General features: G+C 35.2%; 1 protein-coding gene and 1 long non-coding RNA gene across 5 annotated transcripts in view; one reads left to right on the plus strand and one right to left on the minus strand.

Annotated features, from left to right (window-relative positions):
* Dg (Dystroglycan) overlaps positions 1-21,062 on the plus strand; it is a 428,114-nt gene that overhangs the window by 59,049 nt on the left and 348,003 nt on the right. The gene's annotated exons all lie outside the window — the stretch shown is intronic.
* LOC147074656 (uncharacterized) lies at positions 3,550-10,611 on the minus strand. The gene is made up of 3 exons (XR_015070259.1): positions 9,521-10,611; positions 4,902-6,218; positions 3,550-3,601 (listed from the first exon to the last, which is right to left on the minus strand). It is a non-coding gene; the product is annotated as an uncharacterized LOC147074656 (long non-coding RNA).

The following is a 21,062-nucleotide window of genomic DNA, read 5'->3' on the forward strand; positions in this document are numbered from 1 at the left end:
TGTAATTAAATAATTGCTTTCCGCCCGTCGATCGACAATGCCTCGCGCAGCGTGTTTTGGTCAATGAATGGACTCCATTGTATTTTCTTTCATTCGTATCGCCGAGAAGCGGTGATTCGCGAAAAAACGATGATTCATGCGGCGCGCGCGTATAATGCGTCGCCATATCCAGTGGGCGCTGGCGTATTTGATTACGTTGTATTTTCAATGATTTATGCGCCACTTGTAGAAATTTTGCGCGAGTGCGGCGCCTGACGCGTTCTGTGGGCACCATCGCTAAGGCTTCAGCCACATAGGCAGGTGCCTTGCTTGCTGGCTACGTGCTAGGTGACATATCCTAGTGAACGAACGCACACTATTCTATCGTAATGGCCACACTGCACGCTTCGCGCCTCGCTACGTGATTATGAGTCACCTCGTGAGTCTCCCGGCGAACAAACGTGTTGGCTATTTTTATTGTGTCACCTAGTGATTTTGCCATTGCCTATGGATTTTGCAAGATGGCGAATGTTTCTTCAGTGTGACAAACGTCAATCACCGTATATTTTGAGGTTATGAATAATGACGCATGGGATGAATAATTGACGGTACGCACGCAACAAGTTCGAATTTGAGACTTCCGAAATTTTAAACTTTAATTCTATGTGAGAAGTAGCTTTCTGGTTAGTTTTGAGAGTGACATAATATCGTTGTTGACTCGAGCGCTCGCAAATGTCAAATGAATTTGTACCTAAGCACGTAGCGTGCAATGTGGCAGTAGTGTTTTTAGTAGACAAGCGTAGCATCTAGCTCAAGACTAGCGAAGCACCTGCCTATGTGGCCGAAGTCTTAGCGATTTGATAATTTGACAGCAGTATCTTCAGCAGCTCATTCGTAGGTGACAAGCGACTTCAATAGCACTAAATCTTGTAGCCTTCTATTGAATAAACGCTATAGCGCTAAATATATACATCTCCTACCCCTTCATAATTTGAAACACATGTCTCTGAAAGAATATAGTATATTTGCACCGAATCGAAAATATATATTCTTAGATATACAAAGTTAATAGGTATATTATATTGTTAGGTAGGGAATACCTTGTTCCAAAGAATGGTCTGTTAGCAATATTTACAGGGAACTCAGAAATAATGGGAATGAAATACCCAACGGGTAAGGAAAAGCGGGCAACCGATCTCGAGTATGGAAGAATACGGGGTAAATTTAAACACGTGTCAAGAATACGTCATACGTTGAATACTCACAACTGCTCTCGGTTTATGCATTGACGCTTATTTAATATTGGTGTATTGCACGTCTATAATGCGTGGTTCATTTTCGTAGGACACTCACACATTCAAAACCCTGCGTCAACATTTACTGTATTGGTATATAGCCTATCGGAATTATATTAGTTTATTATCTGTTCTGTGAATATTTATGATCCTAAACAACAATTGTAGGCACCTACTCACTTAATTATGCCGAATATTTTAAATATAACATACATATATATAATATACATCATATTATATCAGTGACGAAGGGTAGAAGTACGTTATTAATATCTGACATAAATGGTGCACATTAAACTTTGTCACTCAAATGTATTTGTTTTCATTTAACTAACTACAGATTTAATATTTAATTAACCCCTTATGAAACCAAGCCATAATATATATCTAATAGTCAAAGTTGTGGCAAGGTTTAATTGAAGTTTAAAAACTAACCAGTATCTGCAATTCGTATTATTAGTTCAATGAAATTAAATAAGTATGACTGACCGAGTTTGATGTGCATTATTTATGTCGGATTTTAATAGCCAACAGCTACCTTTACTCTTCGCCACTGGTTTTGGTTATTTTATTGATCACTTCAAAAGCTTAAAATAATTACCTCTATTTATTTGTTAACTCAATTACAAGAACTTTGTAGTACTTTATTCGGAAGCTTTTGCAAAACTTTTGCGGAACACTCGTTGGGAATCACTACCTCGACCTAAACGTCCTAACCAAATACAATCCATTATTGTACTTAATTATACCATAGTTTTATATTTATATTACAGAATTGTGGATATTACAATTTCCATTGAGTAAATATTAAGTGACATAATAATATTAAATATATGTATTTTATAATAACGTTGTGTATTTCTTTACGGCATTATATTACAGTCGAACTTGGTTATTACGAGGAAGATGGGACCGACTGAATTTGCTCGTTATAAGCGTTACTCGTAATATCAGAGAATGTGTATTATTAATTGAGCGGTCACATAACACAAAAAGTCGCAATTCAAACAAAAATACACAAATAGAATTTTTCCCCGAAACAAGCATGGCTTTCATAAACTACAAAAGAAGTAAAATTTCAACCATATGCGTGGATACTTTTTCAATGTTGTCGGCGAAAACACCAATTAGGTAGGTTACTTAGACACTTAACTAGCGTCATAAACGTAATTCGACCCCGGCGGCACCCTTTCCGGTCGGATTTTATTGCTTAGGGTCGAAATGTTTTTAAACGATCGACACATCAACAGTATTTCAGCTCGGTATATCCGATAAGTTGCTCGTTATAATAGTGAATAAATGTTTAGAGAAAATCATAAACCAAAATGTCAACGAATGTTTCGTCATTACATCCGAGATCTCGCAATGTCCGAGATCGTAATAACCGAGTTCGACTGTAGTTTTATATTTATATTACAGAATTGTGGATATTACAATTTCCATTGTGTAAATATTAAGTAACATAATATAAAATATAAGTATTTTATAATAACATTGTGTATTTCATTACATTATGTATAATATGGTTGGTATGAAAGGGACGCTGTTAAAGTGCGTCCGGCCGTAAACCTCCATCCTGCCAATAAAAGAAAAACGTATCGGGATCGCAGATCGTAAGGTCGCTATACATACATAGTAGGTATATAAATACATATACAATGTGTATATACCGTATTCATACATTTCAATATATCCGAGTTATTTAGCGCAGTGATGAAATTTAATCAGTTCCTCATATTATATCATTTTAAGGGCCGCGATCGACATCTTTGACATAATATGACAGTAAAACTTAGTTAAGGGGTGAGCCATATATATTTATCGTCAAATTAAAGTTTTAACGATATTTTAATCGATCAATCCCTATCGAAATATACTGGGAAAAATAAAAATTTCAAAGAGAAAGCGACACTTTAGAAAAAACGGTTAAAAATAAGAGTTCGACTGTTCGTATTTTGTATTGTTCCAAGTAGTTTTTTGAGACTCGTACGGTTTCGTCAATTAATTATAGTTTTAATGATTTTTTTTGTTCAATTTAAAAAAAGATGAGTCCAAACCATAAAATTATCATCAGGTTTGAAATGAAAAAAGTTCTTGTGAATAAATGAAAAATAACTCTTCTGCAATCGATATGGAGGTGGAGGTCGATCAGGTCCTATATCATACCGGTACTGGTTTACGGAGTCGAACATTAAATGAACGGACGGTAAGAAGACTGCAGGCTTTCGAAATGTGGTTATATCGGCGTACCATGACGACATCCTGGGTTGATCACATTGCCAATGAGGAGGTTTCAACACGAGCTAATAAGATAATAGAACTTAAAGCTACGAGGGTGGGTCAATAAGTTCTTAGAAAAGCCGACAGGTGGCGCGACTAGTACTGTAAGCGGTTTGTTTTCATGCAGCGGCACTACCGATTCAGTATGGTGCGAAGTTTCAATCAGATTGGTCGGGTTGTTGTGTGTTTCTCGTACATTTAAAAAAAAAATTGCTTGTGGAAAATGGAAAAATGGAAAATGGAGAAAATTGAGTTTAGAGCTGTTATTAAACATTTTAATATAAAAGGGTTAACAGCAAAGGAAATAAAAAATGAGTTGGAGTTTGTTCACGGCATATCTGCTCCTTCACTTGCAACTATTTATAACTGGTTAAATGAATTTAAACGTGGTCGTACATCAACAAAGGATGAACCACGCTCAGGACGTCTTGTAGAGGTGACTACACCAGAAATGATCAATAAAATCCACGATATGGTGTTAAGTGACCGAAGATTAAAGTTGAGTGAGATAATTGAGGTTACAGGGATCTCAAAAGGTAGCGTCATTTCTATTTTACATGACAAATTGGGCATGAAAAATATTTCTGCAAGATGGGTGCCGCGTTTGCTCACAGTCGACAATAAACGCAATAGGGTGGTGGCCTCTAAAGCCCTGTTGTCGCTCATGCAACGCAATCCGGATGAATTTTTTCGTCGCTTTGTGACTGTATATGAAACATGGATACACCACTATACTCCCGAGACGAAAGAACAGTCAAAGCAGTGGATTGCGAAGGCAAACCATGTCCAAAGAAGGCGAAAACCGTAAAATCAGCTGGTAAGGTTATGGCTACTGTATTTTGGGATGCACGTGAAATTATTTTCGTTGACTATTTGGAAAAAGGAAAAACAATAACAGTGGATTATTATGCATCTTTATTGGACCAGCTAAAAAACAAAATTGAAGAAAAACGGCCTCATTTAAACATGAAAAAAATCCTCTTTCATCAGGACAATGCCCGTGTTCACACATGTTTACGATCAATGGCTAAAATTGAAGAATTGAAGTTCGAATTGGTCGACCACCCACCGTATTCGCCAGATTTAGCCCCCAGTGACTTTTTCCTTTTCCCAAACTTAAAAAAATGGCTAAGTGGACAACGTTTTTTTTTCAAATGAAGAAGTCATCGATCGGACAAATGCTTATTTTGAGGACCTTCCGAAAACTTATTTTTCTGACGGTTTAAAAAAAATTGAGAAACGTCTAACCAAGTGTATTGAGCTCCAAGGAGATTATGTTGAGAAATAAAAAAAAATACAAAAATAAAAACTGTTTTAATGCTTTTTTCTAAGGAATTATTGACCCACCCTCGTACTATCGCTGTTTGCCAGGGTCTGTTCACACACAGGTCCAATTGTGAGACATTCGAGAAATTTGCAGCGTTGTACGGAGAGCGGGTTAATCGGGTTGATCCCGATTCCTCCGCAGAATCATCATCGACTTCAAATCTTGGTACTCAGTATGCGGATACAGAGGAAACGTCTTAATGTCACTGAGACTCTGAGCCTGTCAAATCATTTCCTTTTCTCTCTCAATTCTTTCTTTAAGCACTACGGTGCATAGTTGTTATATTAGTTCCGTGCGGCTCCATATCAGGCTAGCAGAGTGAGCACGTTTGTCAAACACATTTTAAGCGTCATGAAAGGCGTTCCTGCATATCTACGACTGTACACCCATGACGTGTGGAGATAGGGAACCTAAAATCATGTTATCTAAAGCAAAGCTCGATCGGTCAAATTTTCCATTATGAGAAGCATAATTTACTCCAACTGACAATATAGAAGGTAGAGGGCAGAAGAAGATTAATTCTTGGTTACGCAACCTCCGTAAGTGATTCAATATCAAAGGCGTTGGTAGTCTGGTAAGACTGGCCAAGGATATGGACGTTTACCTACTGTAATTTGGTAGCCAATCTTCGATAGGAGACGGCACCAAAAGAATTAATATTTTTTTCTTGTAAAATGTAACTCCATCAATATTATGAAGTCTGTGTAATAATGATTGTCTGAAATGTTTCGTCGGTGTTCACGGAGATGATTTATTTTTCGAGAGAGATCGAGCGAGAATAAACCATCTGGCCCTCTGTATATTGACAATAATAATTATTGTCGGCCCCATTCTAGAGCTAACTTAATACTTCGATAAATAAATCACGCAAAGTTCGTCAGGTGAAAACTTTTTCCAATAAAACTTTGTACAACCCTCGGGGAAAAAGCGCAGTCTGTGCGGTGGTCGCATCGCCCCTCTAAAAACAGAGAGGAGTACAAAAGAACTTTTTGCTCAATAATTATTAAGTAGGTATCTGCTAACTAAACTGGGGCATTCGCGTAACTTTTCGATCAAGCTATTTCTTATGCTATGTTATTAAAGTATCTTATCAAGGAAAATGATTTTCACTCTTGACTTATTCACGGCTGGCCGCCGAACTCGATGATAGTCTGTAAAATATATCACATTTTAGCACAAGCCATTTCTTTTAACAACCATGCAGCCACCCATCACTTTGTAGATCAAGAAGCGACTTTATACCTGGCTAGCCCACGAAGTGACAGCAACATTGAATAACGAGGAGTTTTTAGGATGTTTTGTACATAAGTCTGCACACATAGTATATACCAGTGGGTCTATTCTATACTTATTGACCGCTAAAGTGATAAAGTGATAAATATTATCAAACTTAGGGTAGGTTTGTATCAAAATATTAGCACCTATCTTGCTGCTGTTAAAATATCGCACTTATTGCAACAATAAAAACCAACTTCGTGTAATTGTTACAATAAGTGCTAATATTTTGATACAAACCTACCCTAAGTTTGATACTATTTATCACTTTAGTGTTCGATAAGTATAGAATAGACCCACAGGGATGTCCAATTTGAAGTACACTGAGCCATGGGCCCCACAAGGGGGGGTCTGACAGGGCTCTAGCGTAGGGGCCCGGGCTCTGGGGTGGGGGGCCGGCGTGGCGGGTCAATCAGATAAGTATGTGAGATAAACACACATCACAAATTTGCTCTAATAGTAAAAAAAAGTGGTTGTAAGATGCAATTTTAGATTGTTTTGTGTTGATACTCAACAAAGCCATAATTCAAGTAGATTTATTAAAACTGCAAAAAAGCCCCTCACACAATTTTCAAAACGCTTATGTTGTGCATCACACATGCTATTAAACTTAGCTATGGGTAGGGGGGGCCGCCAAAGATCCTGGCCGGAGGCCCAGGTTTAGGATGTGGGGGCCATGCTGTGAGCTATCTAGTATCATTAAAATTGTCCAGTGATTTACCACACCATCCCATTGTCATTCTTGGAGGCCCAGGTTTAGGATGTGGGGGCCATGCTGTGAGCTATCTAGTATCATTAAAATTGTCCAGTGATTTACCACACCATCCCATTGTCATTCTTCAACTTAAACAAATGCATTGTATTTATAATATTAAGTAGGTACTTACTGTATTTAACTGACCACATTGGGATTTACAATACGCACCAAGTAATACGATGTGAGCTAGATTTAAAAATAATAATAGGAATTGTTAATGCTTTCCTTTCAAAATTTCAATAAATAATATTATATTACAACTGAAACTGCATACTTTTTTTACCGTGTCCGGAAACTTCGCCGTATCACACTTCACCGTGAAATATTGTATCGGAAATATATGGCCGTATATTAACCGTCCAACCTCTTTGGGTCGTATAGTACTGACATAAAATTCATGTCTGAATAAAATACGTTTCTTGTCGGTTTACACTTAACAGGAAGCAAGCAAAACAAATTTTGAAAATAGCTGATATATCATTTATTTAGTTTATACTTACTAGGTAATTATTTGTTAGGTTAGGTTAGGTTTTCATTCTTAAATGCATGAATTTTCCCAAAATCAGCTATGAAAATTGAATTAATGTTATACGGTCATCTCTTTCCGATAAGAAAGCTCACGGCAAACTGTGCCACGGTGAAATGTTTTACGTACAATTTACATGTAACCCTTTTTTAAGTATTTACTACTCAATTCCTATAGGCTTATGGTGCGCTCGACTAAAATCCATCCTGCAATGGACGCTTTGGATGTGCTCTGTTAACTATAGGCGACCCTCGTAGTGCAGTTCATAAGGTGCAAGCCTTTCATCCGGAAGCTCCGGGTTCGATCCCGTTGTATTCACAATATATTTATGTGATTTGTCAATGTCTGGGTGTTTGTGGTCGTTTCACTTTATTATTTACTACACTACTGTCATTGAGCCTGTTGTAGTGTTAAAAATAAATTATGTGTGTGATTATATCAGTAGCGATGGGTGCTTGTCGAAAGTAGGTAGGCTGTGGTAGAAGTTCTAAGGGAGCCTTATTTACAGTTGGTACTTGAATTTGAAGATTGTTCATCTTCAATATTTTACTGAACAACACATTTATAGGTAGTTTACCTTTTTATAATAGATGTTACACGAAAAAAGACAACAAGCACTAAAATAGATTTTAAAAAAAGTAATACCTAACCGCGATTTGAACTCAGGCTATCACGAGAGTCGTAGGCTCAGAGCGGAATGCAGAAACATTTTGTCATAACTAAAATTTCCTTAGCAGAAAACACTATGCAGAAACATTGTCCATAGTTAAGATCATTTCTATTGAAAATAATACCATATTTAAAAATTCTCTTTCCTATAGTTTAGGTAAATTATTTTATAATTGTTAAACGATGACAAAAATATGACAACTGCATTTTATAAATGCAATAACTATAAATTAATATTAATATTAAATTATAATACTCTTATGTTTCCGTTATAAGTCACTATACGTGATTCCACAGGCACCGCAAGATATTTTTTTAACATGGTAACACTAGCGTCAAGTGTTATTCTTCACCTGGTATTTTGTATTTCTGCGGGTTGGCGTATAAAAGTAAAATAATATTCTGCAAGTACATGCCAAACGAATTAACACTATCAATATCCATATTGAGATACATTGTTAAATGAATTTGAGTGTATGGACTGTGTTATAGACATGCGAATTTATTTTGACGGCAGCTGTCAGTGGTAAATGGTAATACAGAAGGGGGCGTGTTCATAACGAAATTAGTCTATGGTTAAGGATTCCTTAACTCTATACTCAGGATTGTCTATAGTTAACCCTACACTGCATAGTGATGCCATTTGGCATCATGATATTTTAATGCAAATATTATTAACCCCATCTACAAATTCGTTTTTGAAATGTTTTACTATGTTTTATTAGTAAATATACTAAGTAATTAGTAGTACAGTTAATTAGCAGATGTCTCCAAATTATTGCAAAACTTCAAATAAACTCTGACGGAAGTGAAAGCGGTTGAATCTGAAATTCACCTGTTTCAAATATACTTTTGAGCCAAAGAACGTCCATTCAAGATCATAAAAAAAATATTTCGTGATACATTTAGGTATGTACTTTATGATTCCATTGTCATTTTAATGCTGAATATCAAATATATAGAAATAATTCGAAAAATGTTTGTGATGCCATTTGGCATCATCATGCATTGCCGGACTGCTTTTTGCGTGTACTTCAGTAATGATTTGGTTCTCAATTTCTAATTTCTTTACTGTAATGAATTTTAGAAAACGAGCATTGAATGACAAGGAGAAGACAAAATAAAAACTGTTTGAAAAATTTTCATATCTTTAAAAAATGAAAAAAATGTACTTCACGTTACTGCATGCAGATGCCATTTGGCATCATATTGTTTATTTGAAGAAAAAAAAATACAAAAAGTTAATATATATTTTTTTAAATATTTTTCCCATGGTTTTTATCATAATTCACAACACATATATTTTTTTCGTTCAAAAAGAAAATGTCATGCAGTGTAGGGTTAAGTCATGCTTTTCGGCGACTTATCCTTAGGAACGAAATCTTAGATTGTGCATTCCGTCATCAGGCCACAAGACCACGGGACGAATCCAGCGCGTCGAAATGAATGTATACATACACAAAAGGGCCTGTTGGGCTTTAAGCCTCAGGTCGCGTGATAGCATGACACTAGTTTTGACATTGTGTGTGTAATTGTTTGTATGTGTTGTGTGCGTGAAATGTACGAAATTACTTTTTAAGAAGCCTTTAAATTATTTTGTTGGCTCTTGCTACGCATGTATGTACCAATACCTTATTGGCCCAGTAGGAGTAGAAACATGTCCATCTAGCCGCCAGTAAATTTATAATACATTCCTGCATATACGTCAGATGTCGTTGGTAAGTTAAATTATTTTTGTAGAATATAAAATAATCGAGCTATTATTTAAATACGAATATACAATTATGAAGTATTTTCTTAAGAAAGTAGATTTTAAATAATCGCCTAGTATGGAGTCTTCGCGCTGGAACATATAGGTATCGATGTATATTCATATACATATCTGCGTTACATAGTTAGATGTCAACTTACAAACTTTTTATACATCGGTTGGCCATAAAGTCACACATATCACGCGAAATAAAGTTGCAAACGTTTTTGTATCTTGTTGAGCTTTTCTACCCAACTCTTTTTTTGTTAATTTTTTTATATGTAGTTCGATCCATCCTCATGCACAATGGTGAATATTTTGCCTTACTATTTTATGTCATCGGTTTATAAATGGATTCAAACGAAATATTGATCTTATAATATTAATACTATCGACCGAAGGTACTTGATGGAATTTGAATTTACATTCTAATGGATTTAAGTTTTATACTACCTATTCCATTTGGGTCGTTTTTTATTATAAAACATAGGTTTCATATAAGAATATTATTGAATATTAATTGTTTAACGTTTAACTAATGACTTTTAAAGACTGATATCATAGATATATCTCACTAGTTAACTCCATCAATTCCCAATACTTTTATTTATTCAAAAAAAGACACGTTGAGTACATAACAAATTATTAATTCAGGACGTTCGCAACATCACATTTAAAATAAAAATTACAAGTAATCAGTTAGAGAAAAGACAAGGTAGAGAAAAAAAACAAAGCAAAAAAATAGTTTTATACAAAAGAAATAAAATAATAAAAAAATCAACAATAATACATAATGGATCGCCAAAAATATCTACATCTCTAGGGAGTGCATTGATCAGCCGCACAGCCCTCGCTATTGGTGCCTGGTGAGCCTGACATGAGGAAACAGCTTTCACCCAAAATAGGTCATGGCTGCGACCGCGCATGTAATTGACGGGTGCATAAAAATTCAATTTTTCTAGAATATCGGGATTCAAACTTTACCACGTGAGAGAAACTATACCATACGTTACCATTGCTCCCAGGTTGAACGATTTTACACCTCTTGAGTGAAGTATTTTTATTGTTTATAATTACTAATGACCTGTTATTAGGTTTTGATGATCTATTATACAAACGGTTTTTTACAAACACTTCCTTCAACAATTAACAATTTGTTTATTATATTTTTTATTGGATCCGTGAGTTAATAGGTAGGTGATAAAGTTTGTACCCACTTTATTGTATTAATTTGTTATATAAGTTAAAGTTCATAGTGTTCTTTGTCATTGTGTGTTTGCCTTTTGGTGAGTGTACAAAGTGCCTGAAGATGCCGAAAGGAGAAACTCGGGTCGCAATAATCTACTCAATAGAATAGTACAAAACTTAAATTCATTAGAATGAAATATTGATCGTTGAAGTTAGACATATTTAGATTTGTATATTATATCTACGAATTCAAAATAATATATTTTGCATAATAAGGTACTTACTACAGACGTCGTATAAAGCTCATGCAGTACGATAATTATTTAAGAAAATGACAACCCGTAAGCCTTACGTGAGTATATATTTGACGTAGTATTATAATATTATCTATCACGTAAAGTTTCAAGTTATTTACACCGCAGTGAGTAAATACTTACATGTGTACATCATTTATGTTTGGGTCGGTTAGACTTTGATTATCATATGAGGCATGAGCAAGCTAAGTAAAGACCAACTTTGAACGGAATTTCATCTAGGATAATTTTACTTAGTAGATATTTTGCCTGGAAGCAACCAAGCCTCTGAAATGTTAACCACATTAGAGATGATTTTGCAGGTATAATCAAATAACCGATGTGTTTGTTACTTGGTATCTAAAAGATCTTTTATGACACGTGTTTTGCTCACATGGTGACCTTTATTAAATTTAGGTAGAGTTTATATAATCTTGGAAAGAGATAGTTGAAGTAAGTCAATGGATTTTTTATTGTGTAAATCGTATTATTAAGTGTACTTCATTCATGCGATAAAAACATTATGATCATTTTCAATTTTTTTGGTCGTTCTCCCGTGGTTGACCACCTTAGAATTCTGTTGTGATTTGAGCAACAAAGACTTTCCACCCCTGTCATCATCTACTTCGCTCAGGGCAGAGTGAAGGCTGCCTGCAGTCAGTTCCTTAACTTGGTCGGTCCAGCGCGCCGATGCTCTTCCTCTGCTTCGCATTCCCAGGCTACCCAATACTACCAGTCTCTCCAAGTTATTCAGTCCGCGCCGAACAATATGTCCAAAAAACTGCAGAATGCGTGTCAAACATACTGTTGAGAATCATTACTTTATCTGTAGTCTGGTTCGTCATGTGCTCTGTCCAAGAAATACGAAGCATTCGACGCCAACATAACGTTTCGAAGGCACCAATTGCCTTCCGCTCCCTTACCTACAGTATCCATGACTCACAAAATTAATATCGTGGGGTTACTGCCAAATGGTAAGTCTCGAAATCATGTTATGGAGTAATTGCGATTTAGAAGTTAAAGATGGTCTCTAAAATCGGGCATAATGCTAATTTCTTTGTGCTTAATGTCCATGTTCTATATATCGGATGACCTTGAATTTTATTTTTCTAGCTTCCCTACATATATATAGACACATAATCCGTTGTTAACTCCAAATACCTAAGTTATCGATTTACCAACTTTTGTCAGCAAAACCCATAGAGGTATTAAATAAAAAGAGGGTCAAGGAATCTGCTTTCTCATACAACTTAATGAAGCAGGCGAACAATAGCCGAATAACTTACGAGAAATAGTGACTCGATAAAAAAAAAATCAGGGCATCACGGAGGATTTACTTCGGTCATTATAACGTACCCATATAATATAATGTTAACGTGGAAAATTTGCCGCAACTTGATTACCAGCTCGTCTCACCATACCAGCCTGCTTCACCATACTTTCATATAACTTGCCGCCCTTAGGCAAAACCCTACGATATGCAGAACACTAATGTTTCCACATGCATCATTTTCGTGGCAATCAAAATTCCGCTATCCTTCCATTTCAGCTTCACATCCGCTTTTTCCAGTAATCCCAGATATATTTACAAACTCGTCCATTGTTTATATATTATCTCGAAATGTGGACATGCTGCGGGTGGAAGGTTAGGTCGATCAATAACCATTAACTTGGTCTTATTCCTATTAATAAAGAAGCCTTATTTGCGACCCTCTTCCTTTACCCGGTGTATGTATTTCTCTATTTCTCATTTTGAGAAAAACACTCGTTATCTCAATTCATGTTTATAACTGATCTCATTACATATAATATATACGTATAGGTACCTACATTTAATCAAAAGTATGCTTCGATCGAAATCTCTCATTTTGTATTCATTATCGAAAGGTCAATTTGCTATTTGGATTTAATTCAGGGTTAAATTATTTAATTAGTATAGGGAGATTCGAGCGGCATCATGCCTCCCTGTCTGGAATATTCGAAAATCTCAAAGAAAATAATATTGAGATACAGAATATAGTCAAGTCGGCGTGTACCTTTTTTCATTACCAATAAAAACATGTAAACAGGGAACACTAACCTTGGCATATAAATGGGTAAACAGCTCCGTTTTATTATGGTGGAAAACGTGTGGTAATCTGCCGTGAGTTTGCGTAGATAACATTATACATGGATAGTAATCGATAGTCGAAAATTCCAATGTGTAAACCCAAAAGAAAATAGTGATTTCGTACACAGGTTGACCAAAACAACAGAAATAATAATATAATAATATATTGATGTATAAATATTTGTATACTGTATTTCTAAATTGAGAGTTGCGCAACGTGGTATGGAAAGGTGCATGCTGGGCATAACGCGTAAGGACCGCAGAAGAAACCAATGGATAAGAAAGCAAACAAGAGTGACAGATGTGATAGAGGTCACCAAATTGGTGAAATGGCGGTGGGCCGGAATGGCGAACGGACAACCGCTGGACGAATACAGTCATTCAGTGGTACCCGAGGGGCACTAAGCGGCCACAGGGGCGCCCCAAAACTCGCTGGATTGACGAACTTGTCAGGTTCGGTGGAAGTAGGTAGGTACGTGGCAAAGAAAAGCAAGGAATCGAGAAGAGTGGACGGAGCTGGGGGAGGCCTTCATCCAGCAGTGGATCGACCCCGGCTGAAAATATAAAAATATATACCGTCGTAATACGGTGGTGTAAATGAAAACTTTGCCAATTTCGTACCGAATGCGAAGATGCAGTTATTGTAACAAATGTATGTGTTCCCTGATGACTGATAACCATACCTACTGTCGAACAAGTTCTTGTCTATGTGTTAAAACTGTGACTAACAATCTCCTCCGGTGCAGCTAGCTAGTCACTCTTCCGTTTTCAAATAAGGAACAACACCAAATTTATCATTTCAATTTACGCTTCCCTGTTGTACGGATCTGTCAATTTACGTAATTTGAAGCTTTTTACAATAAAAATACGTCTAAAACTATCAGGGGTGATATTAGAATTATTATTATCATATTAGATTATCGTCGCTGCATATTCAATAAATCGTATGTGTCATTTGACACATTCTGAGATAATCGAAAAAAACTGTTTTAAAAAATAACTAAAAATATTTTATACATTTTTTATTTTTTTTTAAATTCGACCTAAATATTTCACATGTTATTTGAGTTTGGAAAAACAAAAAAAACAACTATTTCAACATAAAATATGCGATTTTCCGATTATTTTGCACATACGACTTATTCTATGCATCATTTTGTGCACATACGATTAATTTTATACTGACACAATTTGATAGAATTCATACTAAAATAGACTCATCTAAACATTAGAATAGTGCATTTAAGCATGAACGAAAATGGTGTGTGATATTATTATAATATTATTGGTGTACCTATACTTATAAAAAATATTAAAAAATAAGTCACCATTTTCCTGTGCCAAGTCAGAGCGTCCACAGAGTAGTGGTTATATTATTAAGTGTTTTTAGGAGAATGGTCTTTAACCAAAAGCCCGACCTATTGGCTCTTCGCTTTGAATCAAACACACATTGAAAAAATAACATGCATATTTTGCCAGCCGAGGGATTAAACCCTCAACCCATGCTCCAGAAAATGACTACCTGTGGGTATGCTTATGTAGCAAAAGGTGTTTTGGAGGATCATTCAATAAAAGAAACTTTTTGTGGAATATTGTTAAATAAAAAAGATTTAATAATTATTTTTTCACAAAACATATTAATATAAACGAACAAAATAAGAAAACATTGGGCCGATATAAAAAGTATATACTTAGGTAGTTATTAGAAATACCTACATTGTTACAGTTATAAAAATAAGAACAGGATAAAAATATTTTTTTTATAATGTCATTCCGGTCGTCTTCCATAACTAAATGGCACAAATATGAGGTTTTCAATATTTTATTGGGTAGTTTGTGCTGACACCGTTCGCCCAATATTTTTCTAGGTTTCACGGCATCGAGTACATATTTATCATTCACTTTTTTGAACCCAATGTATGCCTCTCCTAACGTTCTCCTTATTTTATTTCGTTTCATCAAATGCGTAACAGGAATGTCCAACGACAATGACGTATAGTCCATACTGTTCATAGTATGTAATATTTCACCAGTATTTTCACAAAGCACAATATTATAGTTATTGTCTTCAGATGATGATGATGATGGAGGCATTACGTTTTCTTTTTCTGCTTCTTTTTATAATATCAACTCTCCTGAAGTTTCACATAGTATATCATCATCATCATCAGCCAGGGTCAATCAACTGCTGGATAAAGGCCTCCCCAAGCTTTCTCCAACTCTCTCGGTCCTGTGTCGTTTGCTGCCACGTATTTCGTCAATCCAGCGGCTTTTAGGGCGACCCTGTGGCCGTTTCGTACCCCTTGGGTACCATTGGATGACGGCATTTGTCCAGCGGCCGTCCTTTCGGCGAGCAATGTGCCCCGCCCATCTCCATTTCAGCTGTTTGGCAACGTCTATTACATCGCGTACTCTTGTCTGCTTCCTAACCCATTCGTTTCTCTTACGGTCCTTTCGCATGATGCCCAACATGCACCTCTCCATGCCTCGCTGTGTGACTCTTAGCCTTTGGACATCTCTCGTGTTAAGGGTCCACGTCTTGCAGCCATACGTGAGCACGGGTAGCACACATTGGTTGAACACCCTACGCTTAAGACATAATGGTAGGTCACTCTTGAAGAAACTATTCAGACGTCCGAAAGCACACCATCCCAGCTTTGTTCTTCGAGCAATTTCATCGTGCATGCTTCCGTCTATGGACACCTGCTGTCCGAGATAGACGTAGCTGCTGACTTGCTCAAGTTGGGTGCCAGAAATACAGATAATCGCAGGGTCCGAAAAACAGTTCCTCATCACTTTTGTCTTTTGTCTTTGAGACATTTATCTTAGTATATAGTTTGATAATATACTTTTTCGCAGAGTGTGGGCATATTATAAATTTCCTCTGGTTGATATGATGATGATGTAGGCATTTGGTTTTCATTTTCTGGTTCTTTTTGTAATATCAATTCTCCTGCAGTTATACACAGTATGTTATTACAGTTTGATAATATACCGTCTTTACAGAGTGTGGGCATATTATAAATTTCCTCTGGTTTATATGATGTTGAAGGTTGAAGATTAATTTCATTACATTGCGAGGGTGAAACATTTTTTACTTTACGTGATACTGACGTTTCAGTGTCTTCAATTCCATTTTGTTGCCTCGAAAGAAGTAGGTACCTAATATTTTATACCCGCGACTATTAATCATTCTGAAAAATAAAAGAAAACATCTCGGTAATATTGTGCCTAATTATAGGCAGGTATACTATATATTTGGCGGAGGTGATCCTCAAAATATTTAAATGCATGTAGAATTACCGATTCTTATCTAAACCTTTATTAGTTCCCTGCATAAAATAAGAATACTACGTAATGTTGATGTATTATTAACAGTTTATATGTAAAAATAAAATCTTTCCCTAATTTGAAAAAAGATATTTAAATAATACTAAAGAGAGGCCACTACATTGTGATAAACATGACATAGGTACCGAGCGCTTCAAGAACATAATCTAAAAACCATGCGTGAATATTTTCACAGTATTATTGACGAATTAATGGATAATAAGGATTTTATAAAACGTCAATACGTAAGTATAATGTAATGTAAATTAAGTCTTTGAAAGATGATAAATAATAATCGATAAATTGTGATGTCTTTAGTCTGAAACAACACCTTCAACGGCAACGAAGTCGATTTGTAGCAAACCATCAAAATCATAGTCAGTGTGAAATAAATCGGATGTGCTCTACGGTAAAAAATTTGTGCGAAATGAAATGATCGTATGTGCAACATTGCTCACATACGACTAATTCAGATGCATTTTTAGAATAGCTGCACATACGATTTATTTAATTTCGTATTCGTGCTGTCTCAGATTTTTTTAAAAATACAAGCATACGCTCAGATTGTGGGGAAAAAAAATCCGCTTCGAGTGGTATCATTAACTCATTTTGACCAAAAACTGCACATAGGTCATATTGAATATGCAGCGACGTTATGTTGATTTTTCAAACTACATGTCATTTGATAGCAATATTAACAAATTTTTGTGCACTTACAGTTGTGTAGGGGCAAACTATTACAAAAACTTGTATAATTTGTTTGCGTAAATGTGTATGACAGTCTGTTAAACACGTGTAAAACACGTGAAGAAGCAAAATGTGTACATTAAAACAGTAAAAATATATTAAATAATCTTCCGCTCGGAAACCAATATTTTCAATGTCTTATAAATCATACAATTTGTGTTTTTTATTCCGGCTGACTTTTGATGTTTTCTCTTTCGATTTTTTTTTTTGCTTTTAAAATCCTAAGCGATCGTGATCAAAGAACATCATTTACAAAGCATCGTACACTGATATCATAATATAATCCTCAGTAGGCGTTTTCACATACCCTGTTACTCACATCCAATTATAATCAAGCCATTCCATTCACTTAAAAAAACGGAAGCTGTGTTTGAAAAGATCTACTTTGACTGTGTGCCACTCATTAATTATTATTATTATATCTAATTATATTTTTGAAAATTTGCTACTATGCCTGCCAGTCTGCTTTCATCTATATCAGTGATCGCGAACCTATGGCACGCGAGATCATTTTACATGGCACACGAATGTTTCATTTGGAAGAGAAAAGAAATTACCCACTATTTTATATATATTTAAAAAGTGTTTTTTTATTTAAAAAAAATACAAATAAATATCTAAGTACTTAACGTACTATATTAAAAAAACATAACGACATATCCATGCGTATTTTCATCGGTTTTTCATATTATGTTTACCAAACGATACGCAAACGGAAACGACGAAATTCATGCATAAATGACAAATTGCATTGTATAAAAAATATCAGACAAATCCTTTTCAAGAATAATCATTACGTTTAATCAGTTTAATGTAAATATACAATTGCATAGGTCGGTCCTTAAGATCGTGAAATTAAAAATAAAAATATTCAATCAACAAACCTTATGAAATTAATTATCGGCAGTCGTTCAAATATTATAACTGCTTGTTATTTTGCCTCATACATAATATCTAAAAATGGAAAACCGTTCAGTGATGGAGAATATTAAACGCTTCCACGATTTCTGTGAGGAATTTGAAAACAAGGAAAAAATATTCAAAGAATAAAAGATATGCCTTCAGCTATAAATATGATGGAAGATAGAATATCAAGAACTCAATTGTGATTTTTTATAATAGTATTCTTAGAAACTATTTTTTTCGCAAACTTTAAAAACTGTTATTTTTCGCCATGAAAAACTGCTTGGCACGGCGTGCGTAAAAAGGTTCGCCATCCCTGATCTATATATTATTAACCTACCTACTACTACAGTGGTCGAAAACCAATGGCACGCAAATTCTAGAACCATGTTCAAACCTCAACCAATAATTAGGTAGGCACATGCACAACGTTCACGTCTACGTTGCGCTCAGTAAACTTGTCAATTTTTACGTATTATTTTCGGGTAAAAAGCGATCGACTTCGATTTTTGACGCAATTTTCATTACCGGCGTAAAAGTTGATCGAAATGGAATATTTTTTTGTAGGTGAGCTTATAAAAGCTCTTTGGAACGCCACTTATTATTTAAAATGAATGGTACTATTGTTGCATTACATCATTAAATGTTTTACCACCCCCATAATATCTAATTATTCCAAGTAGGTACCGTTGATCAGTTCAAAATTAAATTTGGGATATATGTGGGAGATGAGTCTGAAGTATATAGGTATAAACTTTTTTTGTACTCACGAGAAAATTTACGTGGTTAAAGGTAGTATAAAGTATTTCGACACAAACCCAAATCGTCATGGCTAATTAAAACTCTTAGGTAATAAAAACCCCCGGAATACAAGGGAAAGATATAAGAAAATAGGTATGTACATAAATTAGAAATACAATCACATCGAGGTTTCTCATCGAGATTTCTAAATTATTCAAAAGTAGTAGGTAAGCAAGTAGATTTTGGTATCAAGTCGTGTATCAAATTAATGTAATTATTGATAATAAAAAAAATGAATATTACTATCCGCAAACAATCGTCGCATCTGAATTATTGCACTATTTTTTCACTTTTTACTACACTGATAAGTAACTTTGCCTGATAAAATCGCATCCTCGCATAAAATTAAATCAAAAGATATTCACTTATATTAATAAGTATATATATTTATGTATCTACTTAGTAATTAAAACTTAATAAACCATTCAAGAATCCAAATGTATTACGTACACTCTACGTCTCATTAGTGCGTAGCATTCTTGAATATGGGTCGATTATCTGGTGTCCTTATGAGGTTTCCTATAAGCTTATTTTAGAACGCGTCCAGAAGAAATTTCTTCGATGTCTTTATTTTAAGACATTTAACTATTTTCCGTTCGATAATTCGTCAGATGATTATTTTCCGACTGCCTTTCTACAAGGCATGCTTACTTACTTGAAACACTTTTGCCTGTTATCGCGAGGGATGGTTTCCAATCCTGGTGTCCTAATGAATTTGAATTTACATGCGCCTGTCAATTACTTACGTGGTCGCAGTCTTGATTTATTCTGGATTGGAACCGTTTCCTCGTGTCAAGCCTATTAGGCACCATTAGCGAAGGGTGCAAGATTAGTAAATGCGCTCCCTAAAGACATAGACATTTTCAATGATGTACTTTGTATTTTGTTTTTGAATCTGTATTTTTCTGTATTAAAATGTACTTAAGTATGTTTTGATTTTTTTAATTTTTTTGTTATTATTATTATTATATATTTTTTCCATATTCTCTTCTCTCTTGTGAGGGTAATGTTTGACTTATAATGTAAATCTCATGTTGTATACGTCTTGAATTTAGATTTGCTATGTCCACAATGTTTTGTATTCTTAAATAAATAAATATATAATATATCGATACCCTAGTTCTATAAGGAAACAACTGAAAATTTCAAGGTTTTGAGTTAATAATGCCAATATGCCATTCAATGTACTTATCTTTATTAAAAATAATCAAAAATCTCTTCAACGGGTCAATAGATCGAATACCCATTCTGGGATTAATCATTAATTCAATAAATTATGAACGGGAATGTCTGAGTTAATTATTTGTTAAACTGTAAAATTTCATTTTGCATTGCCAAGTTCATTTGAATAATCACATTTATTGTCATCCTAGAGCCGGAGTGTAAAGTTATGAAGTGGCAACTTACTTCACGGTCCCAATACTATACGGCCATCTGTTTTTGGTATAACACAGGGCACGAAATGGAACGGAACGCACCGGAGCGCCGTTCCAGTTCATGAAATTTGTAAAATTATCGCTCCGTCTCGTGGAAAAAATATGTTGACCGTCTGAGCTATATGCCACAGAATAAAAAATCTGACACACTTATTTTTATAAAATACACATGATTTCATAAATATGTAAATATCTTCAGAAAATTTGTCGAGCGCTCCGGTTCGTAAACTTTTCCATTTCGAGCGCTGGATAACACACCTCACGGTGAACTGTGCTACGGCGATCTGCATATGATTATGTACAAACACGTAGCCTGCAGTTCCTACTTAATTGTTGGTTATGTAGGTACCTACACGTTTTTCTCCCATAGCCTTAGCCCATTTACACGACAAGTCA

The sequence above is a fragment of the Rhyacophila brunnea genome, unplaced genomic scaffold (genome assembly GCF_057557595.1).
Source record: "Rhyacophila brunnea isolate RB1 unplaced genomic scaffold, BYU_Rbru_1.0 scaffold_16, whole genome shotgun sequence".
Classification (NCBI taxonomy): domain Eukaryota; kingdom Metazoa; phylum Arthropoda; class Insecta; order Trichoptera; family Rhyacophilidae; genus Rhyacophila; species Rhyacophila brunnea.